Raw genomic sequence first — 27,422 nt, 5'->3', positions numbered from 1 at the left:
GATACATGCCACATGGTGACGGGCAGGAGTTCGGGGTTAGCAAACATCAAAGAGAACGGATATAAGATTCCGTATAGGTGGTATCTGACACCAGTGAGGCTTCACAAAATGAACAGCCAGATTAGTGAGCAATGCTGGCGGCAATGTGGGGAGAGGGGCCTGTTCTTTCACATGTGGTGGGCCTGCCCTAAAAGTGGCGAGAACATGGGAAGTAGTATTGGAGTTCCTGAGGGAGGCACTGGGTGAAAATGTTCCATGGGATCCTAAACTTTGTCTCTTAAGCTTGGCAGAAGGGTTTGGCACAGAGGAACAGAAACTTTTCACACTTCAGAGGGTGATTGCAACGAGATGTGAAATAGCACATTGGTGGAAAAAGGCTGAAACACCTACCTTGCAGGCTATTAGATTTCAGGTTGATAAAGTGTACCAGATGGGATATCTTACAGCCATTAGGAATGACAGAGTGCACAAGTTTCAGGCACTATGGGCTTCCTATTGGGCTTGGAGTAAGTGATCCCTGTAGACTGTCTCAAGGTTATGATATGAAGCAAGGGAAAGGGGGGGGGGGAGTACATAGGATATCTTCCCATGGGTAAAATAAACACAACTTGATGACGATTAATAGACAATGTACAGTTTATTGTATGGTATACTTTCATAACAAATGATGCATTTGTATTATCTTTATGGTTACTGAAACATTGTTAGTTGGAAGTTGAGTACAACGTGTTATTATACAGTTTCAAACCATTTTGTACAACATTGTGAATGCTGAATAAATACAAATTAAAAAAAAAGAATGGGCGGGTGGTGGGGAAAACAAACCCCATGAGAACTGTTTTGAACATTTTGCTGGGTTACACCAATATCCCTGACGCGACGGCCTGCCACGGAACTGTGAAATGGCCGTGCTTCCAGAGGCAAGCTTTTAGCCGCTTTTGACTTTTGAACTTGGGTCCCCCTAGGAGTGGCAATTATCTCTAATCCTGCGCACAATATAGGAACAACTTTTAGACCTTGGTCCAGCAACGTGCATTCTGTTTCCCCAGTGCTAAGTTAGCCTTGTGGGTGGCGAAGATTTCTAGAAAGGTAAGTTAGAAAAATAAAACCCCTACAGAATTGTAAGAGCATGTTTCACGAACTCTCCCCTCTTCCGCCCCTCCCAGTGAAAACAGAGGCCACCTGGCTAGAAGAAGGCTCTTCACTTGCCGCCCTTCCCAGGGCCAGGCTTAATAGGGTTGGAGAATGAGGGGAGGGAGACCCTGGAGAAAGGAAGTCCTGGAGTGCCATAGCAGTGCCCCTCAGGATGGCGAGAGCAGACTCCTCCTTGGCATAGTTGCGCTTCTCCTTGGCCGGGTATTTGGCACCTAGGCAGTTGCCTATGCCTAAATCCATGATGTGGAGAGGGAGCCATGGCAGAGGCCAGCAGGCACTCATCGGGACTGATTGTCGTTCACAGCAAGTCTGGGAGGTCAGCTTGGATGCACCAGCTTGCCTTACGCAGTTCGTCACGACAGATGGGAATCTTCAGGATGGTATTTTATCAAGTAGCAGCCCCATTCTGCGCAACATGTGGTTAAAAATGGATCACTGTCAAGGAACAAAGTGAATCTTTGCTGCTCATGTGACACTAATGAAATTTAATAGCATTTCAGCAGTTGATGGGGTTGCTGTGCCATGCCACGCAGTCAACTTAGTGACTTTGGGGTTGGTTTTTTTTCCTTTAGACAATCTGTTGCGCTTTTTAAAAATAAAAAATAACAATAGATGGGCTGAGTCTTGCTCTCTGTGTGTTTGTGGGATTGCATACCAGCACTGATTTGATACTGAGGTAATTAAAATCTTGCTCGGCAGCCTGGACGAACCATTTGGTCTTTTTCTGCCATTAATGTATTTATTTTTTAAATTTATATTCCGCTTTTCAGGCACATTCAGAATGTTGGGAATTATTAGGAAGGGAATGGTGAATAAAATGGAAAATGTCATAATGCCTCTGTATCGCTCCATGGTGAGACCGCATCTTGAATTCTGTGTACAATTCTGGTCGCCGCATCTCAAAAAAGATATAATTGCGATGGACAAGATACAGAGAAGGGCGACCAAAATGATAAGGGGAATGGAACAACTCCCCTATGAGGAAAGACTAAAGAGGTTAGGACTTTTCAGCTTGGAGAAGAGACGGTTGAGGGGGGATATGATAGAGGTGTTTAAAATCATGAGAGGTCTAGAACAAGTTAATGTGAATCATTTATTCTTTCAGATAATAGAAAGACTGGGGGGGCACTCCATGAAGTTAGCATGGGGCACATTTAAAACTAATCAGAGAAAGTTCTTCACTCAACGCACAATTAAACTCTGGAATTTGTTGCCAGAGGATGTGGTTAGTTCAGTTAGTATAACTGTGTTTAAAAAAGGATTGGATAAGTTCTTGGAGGAGAAGTCCATTATCGGCTATTAATTAAGTTGACTTAGAAAATAGCCACTGCTATTACAAGCAACAGTAACATGAAATAGACTTAGTTTTTGGGTACTTGCCAGGTTCTTATGGCCTGGATTGGCCACTGTTGGAAACAGGATGCTGTGCTTGATGGACCTGACCCAGTATGGCATGTTCTTATGTTCTTACTCAATACTATGTTACTTTATGTACATTGAGGAGATGCTATTGTACTGATCATCATTAGAAACTTGAAACTACAAATAATTGGGCATTGTCCAGATGTAGACATGGACTCCAGTAGAACTCCAATAATAAAGCAGTACACAGAGTCCATGATTTCAGTCTTCACATAATGATGCGAGAATAGACCTACAGTGAAAAAAATATAGAAATCTTTCAGAAACGGTCTTGTGTTCTCCCCCTCTGATAATCATAACCTTAGAAAATAACACTGTGGATAATCACATGATTAATAATAGTGTAATCAGTTCAGTTACCTGGAAGTATGACTCAGGACATATTTTGCATAATGGTTCGCTGAAGTGAGAGGTGTTTCATGGGAGGGAAGTGTACATGTAAAGGGAAGGCACTTCTAGTATTTTCACAGGATATAGGAGGTGGTACTGTCTCACTTTGAGATGGCTAATTGGCTTTGATGGACAGGGTTGAGGGGAGCTGGTAGAGTGGAGGCAGATCTTGATATGACAAGTTGTATTGCTTAAGGCTGCTTGCTGTACAAGAAAGAAAAAAAATCAATAAAATGATTATTAAAATCCAATCAGTTCAACTCAGCCATCTATATTCACAATCACTCACAAAGTGCAATTAGTGTAGCTTACATATTTAGAAATACAACAGCCCAATGCTATGAATTTCAACTTACCAACTTCTTTTGTCAAGGTCAATATCAAACTTATCACCTAAGAAAATTCCTACATTTGTATTGAAAATGATTTCTCAATTGGATGCAGGATGAATACAACACATTTGACACGGATCAAGCAAACAAATGGAAAAACCACAACAGATCTATATAATTAATGTAACTCTTCATACTAAAAATGTACCAGGGTCAGTCAAATTTGACATTGCAATACTGGATTATTTGTCAAACATTCATAAATAAAATATTGTTATAATAAATCACACTGGAAACTCATGTGGGACTCAATCATCAAAAGCTATGTACCAAATATTCCATTTGTATTCTCCAGTAGACTATTGATTATACATATTTCTGGCCAACAATTCACTAATCTTAAAGAATTCCAGTGCCCCCTTCCAAACCTATTTCTTAGCGTGTAGCCAGATGGACTCAGGACCAATGGGTATAGTGCTCTTCTGTAGCAGATGGGAGTCAGATTTCAAAGCTGACGACCCTCTAGATATACCCCTGCAGTAATCTCAGCTCTTCAGTATCTCTCCGTCTCCTAGCAGATGCGGACACTATCCCACACACTAGAATAGTGTTAAGAATTACAGCAAAGAAGAAACAAAATTTACCTTAAAGAAGATCGAGCCCCGCTCTCCTGCGGTGATACCTAAGGGTCCCTCCCCCAGTCAAGAATTCCTGAGGTGATCTCCGATATCCCTCAGAAGTGTGCCTTGGTCCGGTAGCTGGTTCCCGGCATGGACTTAGCCACCAGGGTGGCTGAAAGGCAGTGGGTGCAGAACCGAGCGTGGCAGTGAAGGTAATTCCTTTTCCCCTCGCAGCTGGAGACCGTCCAGCACAAGATCGGTAAGCGCTGAGACCAGATAAGAAAAAGTTTTTAAAAATTCATGTCTCCGGTCTCCAGAACTCAGATTGCCGTACCAAATTCTTCCGTAAAAGGGAGCACCGATTGGGTTGAGCAGCTTTGGTTGGGCTAGGCCCCTATCCGGTGCAAGGGTCCACACACGTGGAGACCCTCGGGGGGGGGGGGGGGGGCGGTCATCTTACGCACGGGGGGAGGGGGGGTCATCGGCGATCTTTCCTTCTCAACTGGCGGTACGTGTGGGGCAGGCTGGTCAGCCGATGCGCCTAACTTGTGCGTGTCCAATACAGACGTGCACACAGCTGCGCGCATAACCGTGCGCTCAACTGGGCTGCGTGCACATCCAAGCGCACACCGCACACATAACCGAACATGCCCTGCGCACACAACTACATGCACAGCCGCGTTTACAGCTTCACACGTGCATTGAAGCTGGAAGCAATGGCACCGGCGCCCAAGAAGGCCAGAAGGCACTCTCTTTGCACAGCCTGCCACATAAGAACTGCACAGCCTGAATTGGAGTCCTGCCTGTGTCAACATTATGATGAAGCCCAAGGGGAACCAAAACCTGGTCCCTTACTGTCGGGAGATGGTTCTGGAACTACCGACAATAGCTCCCCGGATCTATGCATCTCCGAGATGGCTTCCCCACAGGAGGGCACCTCTGGGGCCCCTACTCTGTCTCCCCCTGGGATTAACGTGGACCCAGAGACCTTCTCCTGGTTGGAATTCTTCCAGTGCCTGCAAGCCTTCGTTCAGGTGGAATCAGCCCCGGCTGCGCCCAGGGTTCAAACCCTGCCGGAAGCACAAGATCCTCCCGGCCCTGCTCGGATGCCTCAAGACATGCCTCGCCTAACCAAGAACTTTCCTGACAGGGACCCAGACACCTCAGATGATGAGGGTGACTCCCTGGAAGAAGGAGAAATCCCTCCAGGAATGGAACCATACAGAACCATGCTTCGCTTCTTCCACAAGGATGAATTGCCAGCCCTTGTTTTCCAGACTCTAAAGACGCTGGGAATTCCAGGCACGGAACCTATGGTAGAACCAAAGAAGAACTCCATTTTGGTGTCCCTTTGTAAGGCCTCATGCTACTTCCCAATGATGGAAACCATCCAGGAACTGATTACTGGAGTGGGATGCCCCTGAGGCCAGCTTCAAAGGGGATCGAGCCTTGGAAGGTCTATACCCTCTAGAGCTAGCGACCAAGGAACGCCTGCATTTTCCAAAAGTGGATGCTATGGTCTGTGCCATCTCAAAGCGAACAATTCCCGTTGAGGGAGGGGCTGCATTGAAGGATACTCAGGACAGACGTTTGGAATCCATCCTTAAGCAGACTTTCGACACAACAGTGATGACACTGCAGATTGCTTCCTGCTGTGTGCTGGTGCACATTCCTGCTTGCTCCTCTCTAGAGGGGCAAATAACTCCAGAACGTATACAGGTGAGACGAAGGAACCTGCAGCAGCCTTCCTGAGAGATGCAAGCTTAGACCTGGTGCGCACTTCAGCCAGGGGTGTAGCCTCAGTAGTGGCAGCCAGAAGACAACTATGGCTATGGAATTGGTCTGCGGCGCGACATCTAAAGCTAATCTCACAAGAATGCCCTTTAAAGGATCTCTCTTGTTCGGAATTGGAGAAACTAGCCAGCAAATGGGGCGAATCCCCAGTGCCTTGGCTACCGAAAATTAGGAATAAAAGATCTCAGCGTCCCTCCCCCAGAAGAACCAAGGGCAGAGGCTTGCAGCGCTTTAGACCCTACAGGAACTCACAGTTTCAGGCACCTCGTCCCTCCGGAAGGTCCCAGCACTTTCGGAACCGACAGACCAAGAGGGGAGCAGGCCCAGGGGCAGGCTCCAGCCGTGCTCCACAATGAGAATGGGCTGACCCATCCATAGGAAGAGGAGATAGGGGGTCGACTTGCCCTCTTCTACCAAAGATGGGTCGAGATAACGTCAGCCAAACGGGTACTAAACATATTTCGAGAAGGTTAATCTCTGGAGCTCCGCAACATCACTCGAGACAAATTTATAATGTCACCCTGCCACTCCCACACCAAGAAACTGGCAGTAGAAACCACTCTAACAAGGCTACTCAGTCTGAAGGCAATAACTCCGGTTCCCACGCCCCAACAAAATATGGGGCACTATTCCATCTATTTTATTGTTCCCAAGAAGGAATCTTTCCAGCCCATCTTGGAACTCAAGAACATTGTTATGACTTGTAAGTGTGTGGGCCCTGGGTCGAGGTGAGAGATGGCACTCCCCACAGGGAGGAGCCCTGTGGGCCTCACCGTCGGGAGGCGCGGTCTCAGCGGATGTCAGACACAGCTGTAGAATAGAGTCTTTATTAAAGAGGTAGAAAGGCACCGCCCACGGAGCGGGGGGTTTAGGAGAAAGTAATAAGGTCTGAGCAGAGGGTATACCCAGAGGGAATACCTCAGACGTGGAGATCTGGTAATGGTCCACAGGGCGGGGTACACCGAAGAAGTCTCTCCGTAGTGATGATGAAGTAGTGGTCTGCAGCGCAGGGTACACCGAGGGATTCCTCACTCAGAGATGGTATGGTAGTGGCCTGAGGTACGGGGTACACCAGTGAGGGTCCTGTAGCGATGATGCGGTCATGGCCTGCAGTACAGGGTACACCGAAGTGAGTCCTCACTTAGAGATGACAGAGTAGTGGCCCGAGGCACGGGGTACACTGGAAAGGATTCCACAAAGGCAGGTGTAGTGGTGGTCTATGGAGTCAAGGTACTCACAGAGTGGTAGATCGACGAGAGGTCCCGGGGAACAGGAACAGACAGCAGAACATGGCAGAAGGTCCTCAGAGGAGTGGATAGCCAGATTCAAGGAAGGGCCCCCGAGGAACGGGTACTCAGAGCGTCTCACGCTGAAGTGCAGGAACTGGAACAGGAAGTCTGAAAGAGTGGAGCGGATTCAGCAATGAGGGAATTCCTTGCTAACTCGTCCATAGGCAGGGCCAGCCAGCTAAAGTACAGGAGAGTGTAGACGCTATCCGGAGGGGACGCCTTCGAGGTTCCCACCATGACGTGCTTAAGACTGGCCTGTGCGAGCGCCTAAGTGATCCCATAAGCAAGATGGTGGTCGGCAGCGCCCACGCTGTCCCGGGAATGCCAGGGAGGTCAGCAGTAGCTGGCAGAGGCCAGCACTTTCCCCAATGGTGTCAAGGCAGCAAAGAAAGAGGTGAGCATCATTGGTCGCAGCAGTCTGTGACAGACGGGCGTAACAGTACTCCCTTTCTTAGGGCCCCTCCTCGGGGGTTTTGGTTTCCAAGGATGAGAAGCGTGGAACTGTTTGATCAGTTCCTTGTCGAGGATGTTGGCTGTGGGCTCCCAACTATTCTCGGGACCAGATCCCTCCCATGAGATGAGATATTCCCAACGCCTTCCGTGCTTCCTTATGTCCAAGATGTCTTCAACCTGATATCCTCTTCAGCTGTTAGAGGTTGGGGTTCAGGTGGTTTTCTTGAGAACTCAGACAGAATGAGCGGCTTTAAGAGAGAGATATGGAAGGCGTTGTGGATCTTAAGTGAAGTGGGTAATTGAAGGCTGTAAGTAACTGGACCCAGGCGGCGAAGTACTGAAAAAGGCCCGATGTATCTGGGCACAAAGCGAGCTGAAGGAAGTTTTAGGCAGATGAAGCGGGTACTTAGCCACACTTTGTCTCCGAGGTGCAACTGTGGAGTTGCCCGGTGATGGGCATCGTAGAACTTCTTAACCTTTTGACCAGCTTGTTGGAGAAGTTGTTTGGTGTGCTCCCAGAGTTGGTTAGTTCTTGTGCCGAGGCCTGTGCTGCGGGAGATGACACAGACGGAGGCACTGGAAGCGGAGGCAGAGGTTGGAGTCCGTAGACAATTTGGAAGAGCGAAGATCCAGTAGAAGCAAACTTCTGGGAGTTTAAAGCAAACTCAGCCCAGGGGAGCAAATCAGACCATTCACTCTGCCTAGAGTTTACGCATGCCCGGAGAAACTGTTTTAAAGTGCGGTTCGTCCTCTCTGTCTGTCCATTGGCCTGCAGATGGTAGACTGAGGTGAGGTCCAGGGATGTGTCGAATTTCCTACATAATGACCTCCAGAAATTTGCTGTAAATTGTACCCCTCGATCAGAGAGTATGTGTCTTGGGAGGCCATGGAGGTGAAAAAAATGGCGGATGAATAGTTTCCCTAATTCTGGGGCCGAAGGTAGACCCGGTAATGCCACGAAATGCGCCATCTTTGAAAAGCGGTCCACGGTGACCTAGAGGTAAATCAACAATGAAATCCGTGGCTATATGTGTCCACGGCTCGCTAGGTGCAGGAAGTGGTTGAAGAAGCCCCCAAGGGTGACCCACTGGTGGCTTTTGAGGGGAACAAGTAGGGCACGATTCTACGTATGCATGGACGTCTTTTCTCATGGTTGGCCACAAGTAGAACCTTTGCTGAGTAGAAAGTGTTCTAGCTTGTCCGGGATGGTCTGTGAGCAGAGAGTCATGTGCCCATCTGAGGATCTTCTTTCTGAGTGGTCAGGGAACCACTGTCTTCCTGGCTGGAACCGTGTGTGTAGCAGAAAGGAGCACCCTTGTACAGTTGATGATGTGCCGCGGAGTATCTGGAACATCTTCCATGGTAAATGAGCAGGAGAGTGCATCGGCTCGGGTGTTTTTATCAGCTGGCCTGTATCGCAAGAAGAAATTGAATCTGGTAAAAAATAAAGACCAGCGGGCCTGCCTGTGAGTCAGGTGTTGAGCATGATGTAAGTACTCAAGGTTCTTGTGGTCGGTGTAAACCGTGATTTGGTGTTGTGCTCCCTCGCGCCATGGGCGCCATTCCTCGAAGGCTAATTTTATTGCCAGCAATTTCTTGTCCCCAATTCTGTTATTACGCTCTGCAGGGGAGAACCGTCTGGAGAAAAACGAGTATGGGTGCAAGGTGTGGTTGGCTGAGTGTTGGCTGAGGACTGCACCAACACATACGTCAGAAGCATCCACTTCGACGATGAAGGGTCGTCGGGGATCCGGGTGGGGCAAGCACGGTTCATGCAGGAACACCTCCTTGAGTTCATGGAAAGCAGACACAGCTTCCAGAGACCACTGAGAGGGATTGGCTCCCTTTCGATTCATGGCTGTAAGTGGAGCAGTCAGTGTTGAATAATGGTGGATGAACGACCTGTAGTAGTTAGTGAAACCCAAGAATCTTCACACTGCCTTAAAACCAGTTGGTTGCGGCCAGTCCCGAATACTCTTGGTCTTTTGTGGATCCATCTGGAACCCCTGGCTAGAGACTATGTAGCCTAAAAAGGGAACAGACTCCTGGTGAAAGGAGCATTTTTCCAGTTTGGCATATAACTGGTTGTAAGACATTGGCGATGTCCAAATGATGGCTATGAAGGTCTTGCGAGAAAACCAGAATGTCATCCAGGTATACCACTACACAGCTGTAAAGCATGCTCCTGAAGATTTCGTTCATCATATTTTGAAATACTGCCAGGGCGTTGCAGAGGCCAAAAGGCATTAGTAAATATTCAAAATGGCCGTTGCGGGTGTTAAATGCAGTTTTCCATTTGTCGACCCAGCGTTTCCTGACCAAGTTATATGCTCCTCTGAGATCCAATTTAGTGAATATTTTGGCCCCTTGGAGCCTGTTAAAAAGTTCAGAGATTAATGGCAAAGGGTAGCGGTACTTCAAGGTGATCTCATTTAAGCTGCGGTAATCTATGCAAGGGCGAAGGTAACTGTCCTTCTTTCCCACAAAAAAGAACCCAGCTCCAGTGGGAGATTTAGAAGGCCAGATGAAGCCTTTCGCGAAATTCTCTTGTATAAATTCGGACATGGCCTTGGTTTCCGTCAGAGAAAGTGGGTACACCCTTCCTCTGGGAGGTTCAGTGTTGGGTAAAATATTTATGGTGCAATGAAATGAGCAGTGAGGCGGTAGAGTGTCCGCAGCTTTCTTGGAGAACATGTCTCTAAAAGAGGAGTACTGCAGAGGAAGACCCGGAAGGGATGTGGTTATGGTCAGGCAAGGCATAGCAGTCACGACCTCTAAGCACTTTCCATGGCAGGACTTGCCCCATTGGGACAGTTGTAAGGTGCTCCAGTCAAATTGTGGTGTGTGTATTTGTAACCATGGCAGTCCAAGCACCACAGGATGTATAGCTTTGTCTAAGACCAAAAAGGAAATGGTCTCCATGTGCAGTGACCCAGTGCGGAGTTGAATTGGCGTGGTGTAGGTAACTTCGCCTGGTAGCGGCTCTCCATGAATTGAAGACAGTAGCAATGGCGTAGGTGCCCGGATGGTGGGGATTCTTAGGTGCTCCACGAGTTGTCTGAGTATAAAGTTCCCCCCGGCTCCGGAGTCCACCAGAGCTAAGGTGTGAAATTCTAGGGCATCTGAGTTAATGGAGACAGGAAGTGTTATTGGAGGAGATGGCGCGGTCAGACCTAGGAGGAGTCCTCCAGCGGATCCTAGGCCTGGGGGTTTCCCAGACAGAGTGGGCAGGAGGGTACCGCATGGCCTGGCTGGCCACAATACATGCAAAGACCTGATCTTTGCCGATGACGCCTCTCCTTAGCAAATAGATGACTGCGACCCATTTGCATGAGTTCCTCCTCCTCTGTGTTGGGTGCAGGAGCAGTCTGAGTGGTAGATGTTGGACAAACACGTGGAACCCCTGATGACATCCTCTTGGGTCCTCTAGCCTTGTGCGATCACTCATGTAGACGACGATCAATGCAACCGGCCAGGTTGATAAGGGAGTCCAAGGCTTCAGGGAGTTCACGTGCTGTTAATTTGTCTTTGATGTGTGAAAGACCTTCCAGGATTATGGCTCGTAGTCAGCCCAGATCCCAGTGTAATTCTGAGGAAAGAGTCCTAAACTTAATGACATATTCAGTCAACGATCTGGCACCTTGTTGCAGATGCAGGAGTGCGGTTCCAGCGACGGTCTTGCGACCGGGGTCATCAAATACGGAGCGGAATAGGGCAAAGAAACCTGGCAAGTCATTGAGAATTGGATCCATTCGCTCCCAAAGGGGTGACACCCAGGCCAGGGCTTTCCCATCCAGCAGGGATAAGATGTATGTAATTTTGGACACTACGTCAGGAAAATATGCAGGTTGCAAAGAAAAGTGCATGCTGCACTGGTTCAAAAAGCCCCTACATAAAAAGAGGTTACCTGCAAAGCGAGGGGGTGCCGGCAAGGGCACGGGAGGCTGGAATGGCAATGCATGTGAAGCAGAACTTGGCTTGACAGACGTTGAGGCAGAATCTAGCCGAGTGCTTAATTGATTGATGGCGTTAACCAAAGTCTCTAATACGTTTTGCTGCTCTGAAATACTCTGGGCCAGGCCAGGGATGGCCTAAATCACTGAGACATGTGCTGGGTCCATGGCGTTAGAAATCTGTTATGACTTGTAGGTATGTGAGCCCTGGGCCGAGGTGAGAGATGGTACCACGCACAGGGAGGAACCCTGTGAGCCTTACCATCAGGAGGCGCGGTCTCAGCGAACATCAGACACAGCTGTGGAATAGGGTCTTTATTAAAGAGGTAGAAAGGCACAGCCCGCAGAGAAGTCTGCGCAGAGGGTATACCTCAGACGTGGAGATCCGGTAATGGTCCGCAGAGCGGGGTATACCAAAGATGTCTCTCTGTAGTGATGATGAAATAGTGGCCTGCAGCATAGGGTACACAGAGGGATTCCTCACTCAGAGATGGTATGGTAGTGGCCCGAGGTACGGGGTATACCAGTGAGGGTCCTGTAGTGATGATGCCGTCATAGCTTGCAGCGCAGGGTACACCGAAGTGAGTCCTCACTTAGAGATGAAACGGTAGTGGCCCGAGGCATGGGGTACACTGGAAAGGATCCCACAAAGACAGGTGTAGTGGTGGTCCATGGAGACAAGGTACTCACAGAGTGGTAGTTCCAGGAGAGTCCCGGGTAACGGGAACAGACAGCAATCCAAGGCAGAAGGCCCTCCGAGGAGTGGATAGCCAGAGACCAGGAAGGGCCCCTGAGGAGCGGGTAGCCAAAGTGCAGGAACAGGAAGTCCGAAAGAGTGAAGCAGATTCAGCAATGAGGGAATTCCTTGCTAACTCGTCCATAGGCAGGGCCAGCCAGCTAAAGTACAGGAGAGTGTAGACGTCATCCGGAGGGGATGCCCCCGAGGTTCCCACCATGACATGCTTAAGACTAGACTGTGCACACGCACCTAAGTGATCCCATGAGCAAGATGGCGATCGGCAGCACCCACGCTGTCCCAGGAACGCCAGGGAGGTTGGCGGTAGCTGGCGGAGGCCGCCACTTCCCCCAATGGTGTTAAGGCAGCAAAGAAAGAGGTGAGCATCAGTGGTCATAGCCGTCTGTGACCGACGGGTGTAACAAATGTCAACCGTCATCTACGGGTACTACACTTCAGCATGGAAACTCTTCATTCCGTAATAATGTCAGTACAACTGGGAGAGTTCTTAACCTCCCTGGACTTCTCCGAAGCCTACCTTCACATCCCAGTCCATCAGGATCACCAGCGCTTCCTGCGCTTTGCGATACTGGGTCACCATTACTAGTTCCGAGCGCTACCCTTCAGCCTAGCAACTGCCCCCAGAACTTTCACCAAACTCTTGGTGGTTGTGGCGGCAATACTGAGGAAGGAAGGGATCTTGGTACACCCTTACCTGGATGACTGGCTGATCAGGGCAAAGTCTTCGGGAGAGAACAGACAGGTGACCAGCCTACTGTAGGAACTCGGTTGGGTCATGAACACAAGGAAGAGCAGTCTACAGCCCTCTCAATCTCTAGAGTACCAGGGGGCCCGTTTCAACACCAAACAGAACAAAGTCTTCCTCCCTCCTCCGAGGAGAAGGAAACTGATGGAACAATTACGACACTGATGACCAATACACGCCCCAAGGTATGGGACTATCTTCAAGTCCTCGGCCTCCTGGCATCAACCCTGGAGGTCGTCCACTGGGCAAGGGCCCATATGCGACCGCTCCAGCACTCCTTGCTGTCACAGTGGAACCCACTGTCCCAGGACTACTCAATTCGCCTCCAACTACCAGCAGAGGTACGTTCTCAGCTCCAGTGGAGGCTACAGGAAGACCACCTAAGCAGAGGAATAAACCTATCCCCACCAAACTGGACCTTGCACACCACAGATGCGAGCCTGCGAGGGTGGGGAGCCCACTGTCAGGAACTGATGGCCCAGGGACAATGGAACAAGGAAGAGGCGAAATGGAACATAAACCGCCTGGAAGCTCGAACAGTCAGACTAGCGTGCCTGCGATTCAGCCACAGACTGTGAGGCAAAGCGATTCAAGTAATGTCGGACAACGCAACAATGGTTGCTTACATCAACCACCAGGGAGGAACCAGGAGCCAGCAGGTGTCTCTGGAGATAGATCCTCTCATGGCATGGGCGGAGATAAACCTACAAGGGATCTCGGCTTCCCACAACGCAGGAAATGACAACGTCTAAGCAGACTTCCTCAACAGAGAGAGCCTGGACCCAGGAGAATGGACGCTGTTGACCACAGCCTTCCACATGATAGTAAATCGCTGGGGCCTCCCAGCCATGGATTTACTGGCCACCCGTTTCAGTGCCCAAGTTCCCAGGTTCTTCAGCCACAGACGAGAGCCACACTCCCAAGGGATCAACGCTCTCGGCCAGACTTGGCCAGAGGAAGACTTACTGTACGTCTTCCCCCCATGGCCACTACTGGGCAAGGTCATCTGCAAAATAGAACATCACAGTTCTACTAGTGGCCCTGGATTGGCCAAGACGACCATGATATGCAGACGTGCAAAGGCTCCTTGCGGGGAACCCTCTGTGCCTACCTCCACTGTTTCATCGGAGGTGGACCCTTGGGCCGAGGTGGGGTTAGCGCAACCCATAGGTAGGGACCTACAGGTCCCCACCGTCAGCAGGCGGAGTGGGCTGATAGACAGAGGCCACTGGAGCTTCACCTATACCAGCCCTCGTTCCCCACGGGTTGAGCCTTTGGGTGCCAGGGCCAGCAGGACTTAGGTGGGCCTCGAGGTTATTTAGAGATGGGAAGTGATTCAGCCCAGAGACAGCAGCCGGTAGATGGCGTAGTCCTACCCTGGACTGGATTCAGTGCTGAGGCTCAGGTGCCAAAGGAACAATAGGGAACTGGAGGCACCCAAGCAAAGGAAGGCCTAAGCCTTGAAAGTCCACGTCCAGAAGATAAGCGAGGAGAGGCGTCACTGACAGGCTAGGTTCAGTGCCGGTGGTGAATGGAAGTTGTGGCAAGCAATGTAGAACTCTAGACGTAGAAGAGTCTGTAGCGTAGTCGTGCAAAGCAAGGGTCAGGGCACGGAGAAGGCAGGTATAGTCAATCCAGGCAATAGTCATGGTATGGAGAAGGCAGATGTGGTCAGGCAAAGCAGTGGTCAGGGCATGGAGAAGGCAAGCATGGTCAGACGTAGCGGAGGTCTGGGGCTGGAGAGAAGCTGAAGAGTAGTCAGGTATAGCGAAGATCCGGGTCCAAGTAGGCAGACTGAACATAGCAGGAATCAGGAAGCTTGATGAAAGAAGGCCAGGAGGCAACTAGGAGCGAGGAAACCTGTTGCAAAGGCAAGCTCTGACTGCTCTTCAAGTATGCTTTTAAACGATTGTTTAGTTTAAATATCAGGCTGGTGTTTTATGGTGGTTTATACATTTTTGTTTGTCAGAACTATGTATGCATATTGCTACCCGCACCAAATGATCGCATCAGAGGTTGTGGGCTATAAGATTTTTTAAATAAATAAAATACGATTGAAGGGCAATTCGACCACAGCCTTACACTGGAAACCCACTTGTCATAGGTACTAAGGACTTCCTTTATGCATCTTTGCCAACTGTGCACCTCTTTTGATAAATACAACCTTACCACCATGATACATGCATTATTCACAGACACGTAGATCACTTTAATTCCCTACTCAACAGAATTTTACAATATCACTTCAAACACCTGCAACTCCTACAAAGTACGGCTGCCAGAGTTTTGGTAGGGGCCAAAGCAACTGACCAAATAAGCAATTGCACTGGCTCCTGATTGAAGACAGGATACAATTTTAAAAACTCTTTGCTTCTTCTTCAAATGGATGAACAACCTGGGCCCCCCCCCCCCGAGTATCTCTCCCAGCTCCTGTCCTCCTACCCTCCAGCAAGAGAACGTTGATGCTCCCAAATGGCCCCTTCAATCCTCTCCTCCTACTCTGGCTTCCGCAAATTCATCTGCTATGCCTCATTTATGGAACAAGGTACCACTACCTCTACCCCTTGAGCTATGTGTTCCCTACAGGAACTTCCCTTAGATCCCATGTCAAAGACTGTGACAGAGACTTCCCTTCTATCACTGGATTATTTGAGCTTGATCGCTCTCTTACCCCGCCCCCCTCCCCCCCAATACTAGGTGCCTTCCTCTGCACTGGTATCTCGCATATCACAATTCATCCGCATTTTTATACCAATCCTATCCTAGCTCTTTAACCCTTCTAGTGCACCTGGGATTATTTCCTTATCTTCTGCTACCCCCCAGATGACTAATGTGTCAGCTTTGTACACTAATCCTCTCCATTTATATTCCCCAGCTTCATGTTCGCTCCTGTCAATTGCAAACAGTATAACTGGAATTTAATTTCTGTAAATTTGATTGTAATCCACCTTGCAACTAGCTTGGAAAAAGTGTAATCTCACATGCTCATATATATAAATAAATCACCCGCTCGTCCTTATGGGTGGTCCCAGCATGGCAGGGCTGAGGAGGTTGCACTGCCACTACCTGTATTGTACCCATTCAATGTGTAAATGGGAAAACCTTAGCTTCCAGTGCTGTCAGGTCTGGCACCTTTAGCACTTATAATTCACTAAATTCAGAAACATGTTAAAAAATTGAATTCTTAGCTCCTACAGCAGGTAATATTCATATCTGCATCATTCTAAGTTTTGATGATGTTTCATAGAGCAAAGATGAACAGATATTTTTCTTTTAAAATGGAAAGTTACCAGAGAGAGAACACTGACCTCCAGCGTCACGGATCTAGTTACTCAGCCCACGTATGAGGTATAAATATATATTTACAGAAGCCTATGAGGGACAGTCAATAAATAAGATAAATTTAAGCAGAGCATCAAAATAGCTTAAATTCACCTTATTTATCGACTCCCCTTCATATGCATGCTATTTCTTGCTATACCATATATATATATATATATATATATATATATATATATACATATACATCCATCAAGTAAACTTCTCAGAAGAAGCAGTGAAGATGAGAATGCTGATGGAATTCAAAAGGGCATGGGATAAACACTGCAGCTCCCTATAGGTTAGAGCAGGGCTTCGCCAACCTGTCCAGGGGACCACATAGCCAGTTGGGTTTTCAGGATTTCCACAAGGAATATGCACGAGATGCATTTGCATATCATGGAGACCCAGTATATGCAAATTTATCTCATGCATATTCATTGTGGATATCCTGAAAACCCGACTGACTATGGGGTCCCCAGGGCAGGCTTGGGAAGCCCTGGGCTAGAGGATGGAAAAGAAAAAAAAATGGGGTAACCTATGTTAATTTTAAGATGAATTTCAAAAGCCTGATGCACTCCGAAATTAGGGGATGCACGGATATGTTGGGCTCATGCGCACCGAGCAGATTTTAAAAGCCACCCAGATCCGCGTGTAAATGCCGTTGCACGCACATCTCGGACCTTCTCAAAGCAGGGCATGGGCGGCACATGGGCGTTTTGATACTTGAACCAGAAATTAGCGCATAAATACTTATGTGATCCGACCCGTGCTGAGGTTCCCTGCTGAATGACTTTCTGCTATGGATAACAAAAAAAATAAAATAAATATATCTGAGGGGTGTAAAGGGTCTGAGGTAACTGGGGGGGGGGGGTGTATAGGTTATCAAACCGAGAGGGGAGGGTTGGAGGACCTATCTGTTAACTGGGAGAATTGGGGATGAACTGGTAAACAGGTAATGGCAGAGTGTGTCCCTTTTAAAACATTTCCACACCTTTGCAGACGTGGCTTTTGCACGCACAGGCATGTGTCTGAAGGAGTTCGATTCCATGACCCCTGAAGACTGCACAGCTGAGACGCCTCTCGTCTCTTCATGCCTGCCGTGAAACGCACAGCCATCTTGATTTACTAACATTTGCAATGCAAACGGAACCTAATACGTAATGACGTACTTACGCACTAACATTTAGTGAACGTGACTCCATTTTGGATTCATAAGCTGTATTGTATTAATACGAACGTCGTCGCAAATGGCTAACCTGTCAATTAAATGACGAAACAGTAGTCTGATCATAAGCTACACCTACTAGAAACCACGCTAGTTATTGCTTGTTCAGCAGTTTGTAAAATGTTTATTCAGCAAAACCAGAACGCATGTGTGAAAGATAAGAATTGTAAAGTGCATAAAGGTTTGCTCCTAAGGGGGCGTGGCATGCAGTTGTACTAAGCCGTTGTCTTAGCTGCATCTTGCTGGCAATAAAAGTCTATCTTTACGGATCAGTTGTCTGGACCTCCTTACTGACTAAAAAGAGACGGTTACATTTGGCGAGCCAGCCAGGAGGTGCCGGAGACGCTATTTTAGCTCTCCAGAAGGTCCGGTAGTTTGGTGGCGGAGCAGTCCCCCTGATACACCTGGTGAGTGGCCACCGCTGAGTTCAGCGATCAGGTTTCTGAGGGGATCGTTCCACAGAAATCCTGCCGAGATCTCTGGGTTGATGATCCGGGAAGAAGGCTTTCGTGACGATCGGAAGACCCCTGCAGGCAAGTATCATGGAAACAAGGGAACAAGTGAAGAATAGATAAGGAAAATAGCCCGGTCTATCCCTGGCGGACCGAGGGGGCCTTGATCACACCCCACGCAGTGTGTTAGTAGGAATTACGTTCCGAAGACCACGCGGATAACATGGAATAATGATAACATGGAATAATAAGTAAACGTATACGATAGTGGGAATAGGTTTCTTGTTGTGTGAAAGAGAGTGAATGGCCTCGCAGTTCTAGACCGGGCGACCGCGTTCTAGTCGGGGCAAGTGTGACCCTTTTGTGTCTGACGGATAAGGACCCCTTACCTATCAGTTTTCCTTTCCCTCCCTTGTCTGTGAATTCTATCCTAATGGGAGGGAGCGGGTCGACTCCGTTAAAAGTCATGACGGAACACTATAGTGAAGTGTTCGATAGACATAAATGTACAAAACCCGGAATGATTCAACGATGTACCCATAGATGGCCCAGTTTGTGTGTAAATTGGCCTCCAAAAGGAACTTTTAATTTCCAAACGGCCACACGGGTCCAGAAAATAGTTATACAAGAAGGGAATCCGGGTTGCCCTGAGGATATACCATACATAACCGCGTGGATCGCAGTTATTGAAAATCCTCCATCATGGGCAAAGAAGCTAGTGGAGGGAGCCGCCCTCGTAATGGTGACTCAAGTATGTAAGATGGGAGACCGGAAATCCCCAACCCGGAAGAGAAAGGGAAAGGCGGCCATATTGGAACCTACAGAGCATGCGTCATCTGCCGCGGCCATATTTGTAGTACAAGGGAATCCACGGACTCCAGAAAAAAAAAATTAAACCCCTGCCGCCCGCAGTACTGCCCGACGCTGAAAATATCTTGCCGCCACCATATGCCCCTAGTTATCCCCTGGCATATCCTATGCCACCAAGCCCCCCAGTTCCCTCCAATGCGCAAGCTGATCCAGGGATGGCACCAGCTCACGAAGAACGACCCGAAGCGCCAACCGCAAAGGAAGAAAGCGGCGGCGAGTCATCCGTATCAGACGGAACTCGCAGTAAGACCCAAGCCGCAGCAAGTTTGCAATTACCAATCAGGGAAACATCAACTGTCGTTCCTGTGGTTCCAACTGAAGAAAACGAGCATCGCACTACACAAACAATAAGATTATTTACCTACATACCTTTCACATCCAGCGATCTTTTCAATTGGAAACAGCTGGGGCCGTCATACGCTGAAAAACCAGAACAGATGATAGACTTTTTACGGGGCATTTTTGCAGCCCATAATCCTAACTGGGCTGACATTCGGCATTTAGCCTCCATTCTTTTCACCACTGAAGAGCGCCGACAAATACAATTAAACATGGAAGAGGCAGCTCGATTAGGAGCCGGATCAGACGGACGTCCCGAAGACGTAGTGAGAGCCTTAGCCCCGACTGCGGATCCCAACTGGGATTTCCAGACCGCGGCAGGGCGGGAGCGCATTACCGCCTATCAGACCGCATTTCTTGAAGCTTTAAAGAAAGGGAAGCAGAAGGTTGTAAACATGGGAAAAATCCAAGACGTGGTGCAGAAGAAAGACGAGTCCCCCGGAAACTTTTTGGAGCGCTTGATGGACGCGTACCGTCAATACAGCCCGTTTGATCCAGAGGATCCCAAATATCAACCTATCATAGTAATGAGCTTCGTTGGGCAGTCCTGCCCAGACATTCGCCGAAAGTTACAAAAGCAGGAAGGGTTCGAGGGCATGAATATCAGCCAATTAAAGGTAATGGCTGATAAAGTATATGTGAATCGAGAACCGGATGGAGACAACAAGGAAAAGAAAGAAACTAGAAAGTTAAGAGAACGTGTTAGTTTGTTAGCCGCAGCGTTGGAAGAAACTAATTTCAGGAACCCGTCCAGGCAGTATCACGGGTATCCCGGATTCCGAGGAAGAGGCAGACCACCCTTTAGAGGATTGCCAAGAGGGCTGCCAAGAGGACGAGCGAGTAGAGAAGGAGGAGTTAGAGGTGGAAGAATGCCATTGAAAACCAATCAATGCACATATTGTAAGCAAGAAGGGCATTGGAAGTCTGAGTGTCCGGAGTCCCTGCAAGCAAGGCAGGAAGAATATACTCCGCCCAAATCTAAAGAAACAGAATGGCAAATGACTGTAGGAGAAACTTCCGGCGAAGATAGTGAAGCATGACTAGAAAGGGGAACCCTTCCCATAGACCCCCTAGTGGAGATAAAAGTGGGGGCTGAAACGTTCAAAGGACTACTGGATACGGGGGCTCAACGATCTGTGATGACCACAGCCATCACCACGCCTACTTCAAGAAACATCTCTATAGTCGGGGCTTCCGGAAAACCATTAACTGCTCCCTTCCTCCAGAAACGACAGGTTACAATAGGAGGACGATTAGTGTCCCATCAATTCCTCTACGTGCCAGGGTGCCCAGTACCACTCATAGGAAGAGACCTCCTATGTAAATTAAGAGCTACCTTGCAGTTCGAACCTACCGGTGAAATCAAGGCATCCTTTGCCGATAGTCCAGTTTCTCTTATATGCCCACTTCAAGAGGAATGGAGACTACATCTCCCCGTTCTTGAACAAAACACTCTGCATCGATACGAAGGGGACACCCCTCTTAACGAACAACGAAGACAACTGATGGATAGTGTACCCCAAGTATGGTCCGAACAGAACCCGGGAGGAATAGCTATCGACGCTACCCCCATATGGATCGAGATGAAACAGAATGCACAGGTGATCAATCAACCTCAATACCCCATTCCATATATGGCCAGACAAGGAATTGAGATACACCTGCAGAGACTGTATGATTTGGGCATTCTCCGGCGAATCCGATCTGCGTGGAACACTCCCTTGTTACCCGTAAAGAAACCCGGTTCTTCTGACTACCGACCTGTACAAGATTTACGGAAAGTGAACAATCAAGTAGCAGATCTAGTAGCCCTCGTACCCAATCCATACTCAATCTTGGCTCAAGTTTCCCCTACATCCAAGTGGTACAGTGTCATTGACCTCAAAGATGCTTTCTTCTCCGTTCCAGTAGCAGAAGAATGCCAGAAGATCTTTGCCTTCACATGGGAAAATGCACAAACTGGAATCAAGCAGCAGTACACATGGACTCGCTTACCGCAAGGATTTAAGCACTCACCCACGATGTTCGGGGAGCAACTGGCAAAAGACTTGAAGATGTACCAAGTCACGTATGGACCAGTAATACAGTATGTGGATGACCTTCTGTTGTTTCGTGAAACGTATCACGAATGTGCAGTAGCCACTCTCCACTTACTAAAGACGTTGTACTCAAAAGGATACCGTGCAAGTAAAAAGAAAGTGCAAATTTGTGAATTGGAAGTAGAATACCTGGGATTCCAAATCCGGGAAGGTACCCGCTGCCTTGGAATATCCCGTACCAGTTCAATACGAGGTCAACCTGTACCCACTTGCAAGAAAGAGCTCCGAGCGTTCCTTGGAGCTGCAGGATACTGTAGACTGTGGATTGCTAACTACGCTGTTATCGCCCAGTCCCTGTACGACAAGCTGCGGGGAAAGGAGGCAGAATCTCAGCCTTTTCAGTGGGAAACCCATGAACTGACAAGCCTACAGCAACTGAAAGATGCCTTGATTGAACCACCCGCTCTAGGATTGCCAGATGTAATGAAACCATTCCATCTATTCATTGATGAAAAAAAAGGCATGGCCATTGGGGTACTGACTCAAACTCTAGGCTCATGGGAACGACCTGTTGCATATCTGTCAAAAGGAATGGACAATGTTGCAAAAGGATGGCCAGGTTGTCTTCGAAGCATTGCGGCTGCATGCTTACTAATTCCAGAAGCAGTCAAACTAACTTTTGGACAAATCTTGAATGTCACAACTCCCCACACCATTCAAGGACTGCTAGAAACTCACGGACCAAAATGGATGACTAATTCACGTCTTGTAAAGTATCAAGCTCTGCTATGTGAAACTCCTGAGATCCAAATACAAGACAGCAAAAACTTGAACCCGGCTACTCTTATGCCGGCACCTGACTCCGTTGCACATAACTGTGAAGAGGTCATGACTACAATACATTCCAGCAGACCAGACTTGAGAGATCAACCATGGCAGGGAGCATGGACACTGTTTACTGATGGAAGTAGCCAAGTTATTGATGGAATTCGAGTTGCTGGATATGCAGTGGTTTCTGAAGACGACATTATTGAAGCTGAGCCCCTACCTCCTGGGACATCAGCTCAAAAAGCTGAATTAATTGCTCTCGCTCGAGCTTTACAATTGGCAGAAGGACAAACTGTGAATATTTATACCGATTCCAAATACGCCTTTCTTACAATCCAGGTACATGGAGCCCTATACAAGGAGCACGGGTTTCTAACAGCTGAAGGAAAACAACTGGCGAATGCGTTTGAAATACATCAATTACTAAATGCTGTATGGGCACCGCAAAAGGTAGCTGTCATGCACTGTAAAGCTCACACCGGAAAATCAGATCCCATTGCAAAAGGAAACCAATGGGCAGATAAAGCAGCAAAACAAGCAGCCCGTGCCCATTTAGTGCCAATCCCAACTACAACCTGTCCACTTCTGCAATTCCCAACAGAAACTCCTACCTATTCGACGGAGGAGAATGACTGGGCACAGGCTGAACAATTCCACCATCACAATGGCTGGTGGATTCTGCAAGACAACAGAATATGGATACCAGAAACATTAGCTTGGACTATTGTCAAGGAAGCTCATAACAAAACCCATCTCGGTCGAGATGCACTAATAAAGTTACTGGGAAAAACGTACTACATCAATAAAGTTGTCCAATTAACCAAGCATGCAATCAGTCAATGTGTCACATGTGCAAAAAACAATCCTAGAAGTGGACCTGGTCCATCACCCGGCCATATTCTAAGAGGAACTACGCCATTTCAAGTTTGCCAAATCGATTTCACTCATATGACTCCGTCCAAAGGCTACAAAGCTATGTTGGTGGCTGTCTGCACCTATACAGGATGGATCGAAGCCACACCAACACGAACTGAAACCTCCAAAGAAGTTGCGTCCCTGCTCCTTCACCAAATCTTACCACGCTACGGATTACCAAGACAAATCAATTCAGACAATGGACCATCATTCACCAGCGACGTTATCCAACAACTAAGTAAAATTCTAGGAATCACATGGCATTTGCACTGCGCATGGCGACCGCAGAGCAGTGGATCTGTTGAACGAGCTAACAGAACTCTAAAAAATCAGATAGCTAAGCTATGCCAAGAAACAAAGACCAAATGGCCAGACATCCTACCCTTAGCTTTGCTACATATCAGATGTAGTCCAAAGCGATCTGGTCTAACACCGTATGAAATGATGTACGCAAGACCTCCGCCTCTCCCTTCTTTTCCTGACTCACTGCAGATACAAGGAGAATTATCCCTCAGTAATCAGCTCAAAGGACTATATAACACCGTCATTGCGATTCAGGACTATACATGTGACGTTGAACCCTTAGTCTTGCTAACCCCGATTCATCCATTCCAAGTTGGCAATTCCGTATGGATGAAGGACTGGGATGAATCCGATTTCCTTAAACCACGATGGAAGGGTCCGTACACAGTATTACTCACCACTCCTACTGCTGTAAAGGTCTCTGGATGTCCTTCCTGGATTCACTGGACTCGCCTGAAACCTGCTGCCTCCAGTTGGCAAGTCTCCAGGATTGGAGACAACAAATTAAAGTTTACTCAAAACTGGCAACAAACTAGTCCAGATTAAATGACAATAGTACTTTGCTAAAGAGTACTAACATATACATTTTTTCTTCCTTTCAGAATTAATCTACTGAACTACTTACAACTCAAGACCAAAGTGTTTACTCTAACCTTCCAGCCATGAGAAACAGACTGCTACACGTTATTCTACTACTCTCATGTTCTACAACTACATCTCTTGTTCTACCTCTAAGCAAAAACTGCACTGAGTGCGTCAAGTTAATCCGCACCACTACTCCTGATGGATTCCAGGTTGTCTCTACCATTATACACCAATCTCAGCCACCCAGTTCGTGTGCAATTCAGCCTGCGTGCGCATTGAACACCACTCAAGGATACCAGTCTTTTCACCGATGCCTACAAGATGACAAAGTCATTTGTCATACACCAACCACTCCCAAGTACTATAACATTACCCTAACTGCTGGATTACCAAAGAGCTACACCTCAACTACCGTCCCGGAAGGAAAAGGCATCCTATACTACATCAACTCGACAAAAGTCCTTATCGGAGAAGAACCTACTGCTACCATAATCTTCGATGCCTGTGTAGCCATAGGGAAACACCCCAACGCCCTCCATTGTGGATCTCAGTCCTGGAAGAAGACCTATGCTCACAACCACAAATACCTTTGTCCTTACAATCGGGCAGCCAACCCATCCAGCTGGCTACCATGTCAGGGAGACTTAGTTTTATCGGGATGGGCTCTGGTATGTGACTATACAGGAGGAGGGTACCATGGCTGTCATGGCATTGGCAGATTAACTACAATATCCGGTAACATTATGTCCATACAATGGCCTATACGGGGTGAAGGATTTCCCTGGCAAGATACTTGGGGGTTTAGAATCGATGGTACAGGAAAAGACCCCATGACTTATATCACCATTACCCAGCGTCGAGACAAGCCTCGACCAATCATTCATCAGACTACTGTAGTGGGCTATCAGTCTTTCTTCGATGAAATATCCCAGGTGTCAGAGGAACTGAAAAAACATGCATTTTCCAATCAAGCAAAGAATATGTTTGTCAATTTGGCTGAGAATATAGCTCTCTCTCTCGAGGTTAAAAATTGTTTTGTCTGCGGAGGTACGCACACTGGAGAACAATGGCCATGGGAAGCCAAAGAGGTCTTCCAAGCCGACCTCAATCAATTGAACGCGTCTATAACTTACAAGCGAAAGACACACCCCTACGAGTGGGCTCTCCAGACGGATGTCATTGGCAGACATTGTATATCTCGACAACATTCCCGAGTATATACTACATCTGTTGGTAATTCACCATGTACTGGGGTGCTTACTGCCAACCTAACCAAACAATACTGGTGGCAGACTGAAAATTTGACTATGCCCACTACCCTCTGGACTGACTCCACACTCAACAAAACGTGGACCGCTGCTGGGGTACCAACCACACCTTTTACTGCGCCAGATGGCTACTACTTCGTTTGTGGTCGACGGGCTTATGAATTGTTACCACCCAACTGGTATGGCACCTGCTTCCTAGCCACCATACGACCAAGTTTCTTTCTCTTACCAATCACAGCGGGAGAAACATTGGGTGCACCTGTCTACAGCCCCATGAAGCCAAACAAACGACGCAGAACTCCTAAAGTTTCTATTGGAGATTGGAAGGATCAGGAGTGGCCTCCTGAACGCATTGTACAATACTATGGCCCTGCCACATGGGCTGAGGATGGCTCCTATGGATATAGAACTCCTATCTACATGTTAAATCGTATCATTCGACTACAAGCAGTATTGGAACTTCTAACTAACGATTCTGCCATGGCTCTCAATATCCTTGCCAAGCAAAACACCAGAATTATTACAGCTGTCTATCAAAATCGTTTAGCCTTGGACTACCTCCTAGCTCAAGAAGGCGGTGTCTGTGGTAAATTTAATCTCTCCAATTGTTGTTTACAGATCGACGATAAGAGCAAAGTTATCGAAGAGATTACTGATCGAATGATCCGATTAGCCCATGTTCCTGTACAAACGTGGACCGGTGTCCTTGATTGGACTTCCTCACTACCAAATTGGCTTACTTCAATTCCCGGATTGAAGGACATTCTCTTTCCTCTGCTGTTTTTTATTCTAACTTGCATTTTATTTCCTCTCTGTTTACCTCTTATTTTCAGAAATCTACGATCTATGATTGAAACCATTGCTGACCGCAGAGCCGCAGCTCATGTTATGATGATCAATAAGTATGTGTCGATTTCGTCATTCCCCGATTCTGATGCATCTGACTCTGAGATCTCTTTTGAATCTGATAATTCTGATAACGATTACTTTGATACCAAACTCTAATTCTACTTAAGTGGAAAACGACCTTGGACCACTTTTGTTGCTGGGGGTAAGCCGGGCTACAAAGGGGGGTGACGCCAATAGGGTCCATCCGTCTCAAACCTGTGAAGAAAACAACGACCTAGCAACATCTTAGGGTCCACACTTGAAATTTATCTGTATTAATTCTTACTTCTCTTTTTCCTTACTTACCACCTACTAGTGATACTTCCACTTTCCATCGCCGTTGAAGTATCAAAGGGGGGAATGAAGGAGTTCGATTCCATGACCCCTGAAGACTGCACAGCTGAGACGCCTCTCGTCTCTTCATGCCTGCCGTGAAACGCACAGCCATCTTGATTTACTAACATTTGCAATGCAAACGGAACCTAATACGTAATGACGTACTTACGCACTAACATTTAGTGAACGTGACTCCATTTTGGATTCATAAGCTGTATTGTATTAATACGAACGTCGTCGCAAATGGCTAACCTGTCAATTAAATGACGAAACAGTAGTCTGATCATAAGCTACACCTACTAGAAACCACGCTAGTTATTGCTTGTTCAGCAGTTTGTAAAATGTTTATTCAGCAAAACCAGAACGCATGTGTGAAAGATAAGAATTGTAAAGTGCATAAAGGTTTGCTCCTAAGGGGGCGTGGCATGCAGTTGTACTAAGCCGTTGTCTTAGCTGCATCTTGCTGGCAATAAAAGTCTATCTTTACGGATCAGTTGTCTGGACCTCCTTACTGACTAAAAAGAGACGGTTACATGTCCATTTAAAATTAAGAGTGCGTGCGGCCAGACTATTATGTAACATGCGTGCGCCGTGCATATATGCGTCTATGTTACAAAACAGCTGTGTCCCTGGGCGCAGGCTGATGAATGTGTGCACATGTGTGCCCCCGCGCTGCTTTGAAAGTTTACTGTCCCTAGATGTAACACTGCCGCATGGGGGTAACCTGCAGTTACTACCAAAAGCAACTTGCTGGGCAGTCTGGATGGACCTTTAGTCTTTGTCTGCCGACATTTACTATGTTATAATGATATAATACCCACTTTAAGATCCGCTCATTTGTGTGAAGTAAGGGACCGTTCAATTTCAATTGCCGGGCCTAAACACTGGAATAAATTACCACCTGAACTAAGGCTCCAACACAATATGAAGAGATTTAAAAAAGATCTAAAAACTTAGCTGTTCCAAAAGGCATACGAGAATGAAACCCAAGCCAACAGCTGAGACCCACATGCTTAATCTTTGCACTTATATTTGTTTTTTTGGGGTTTTTTTTACGAGATTTGCTCTTATTTAATTTTTGTTTATAATTTATATTGATGATTTAATTGTAAATTTTTATTCATGCTTTATATATTTTTAATT

General features: G+C 47.4%; 1 long non-coding RNA gene across 2 annotated transcripts in view; it reads right to left on the bottom strand.

The window, feature by feature from the left end:
- Positions 1 to 2,529: 2,529 nt before the first annotated feature.
- Positions 2,530 to 27,422, bottom strand: part of LOC115095107 — a 66,299-nt gene continuing 41,406 nt past the window's right edge. For both annotated transcript variants that reach the window (XR_003857692.1, XR_003857693.1), the window contains 2 exons: positions 2,938 to 3,171; positions 2,530 to 2,809 (listed from right to left, as the gene is read on the bottom strand). This is a non-coding gene — a long non-coding RNA (uncharacterized LOC115095107). The remainder of the gene's footprint in view (positions 2,810 to 2,937; positions 3,172 to 27,422) is intronic.

Source organism: Rhinatrema bivittatum, chromosome 7, assembly GCF_901001135.1.
Source record: "Rhinatrema bivittatum chromosome 7, aRhiBiv1.1, whole genome shotgun sequence".
NCBI classification, from domain to species: Eukaryota; Metazoa; Chordata; class Amphibia; order Gymnophiona; family Rhinatrematidae; genus Rhinatrema; species Rhinatrema bivittatum.
This window is presented reverse-complemented; position numbering and strand designations above follow the sequence as displayed.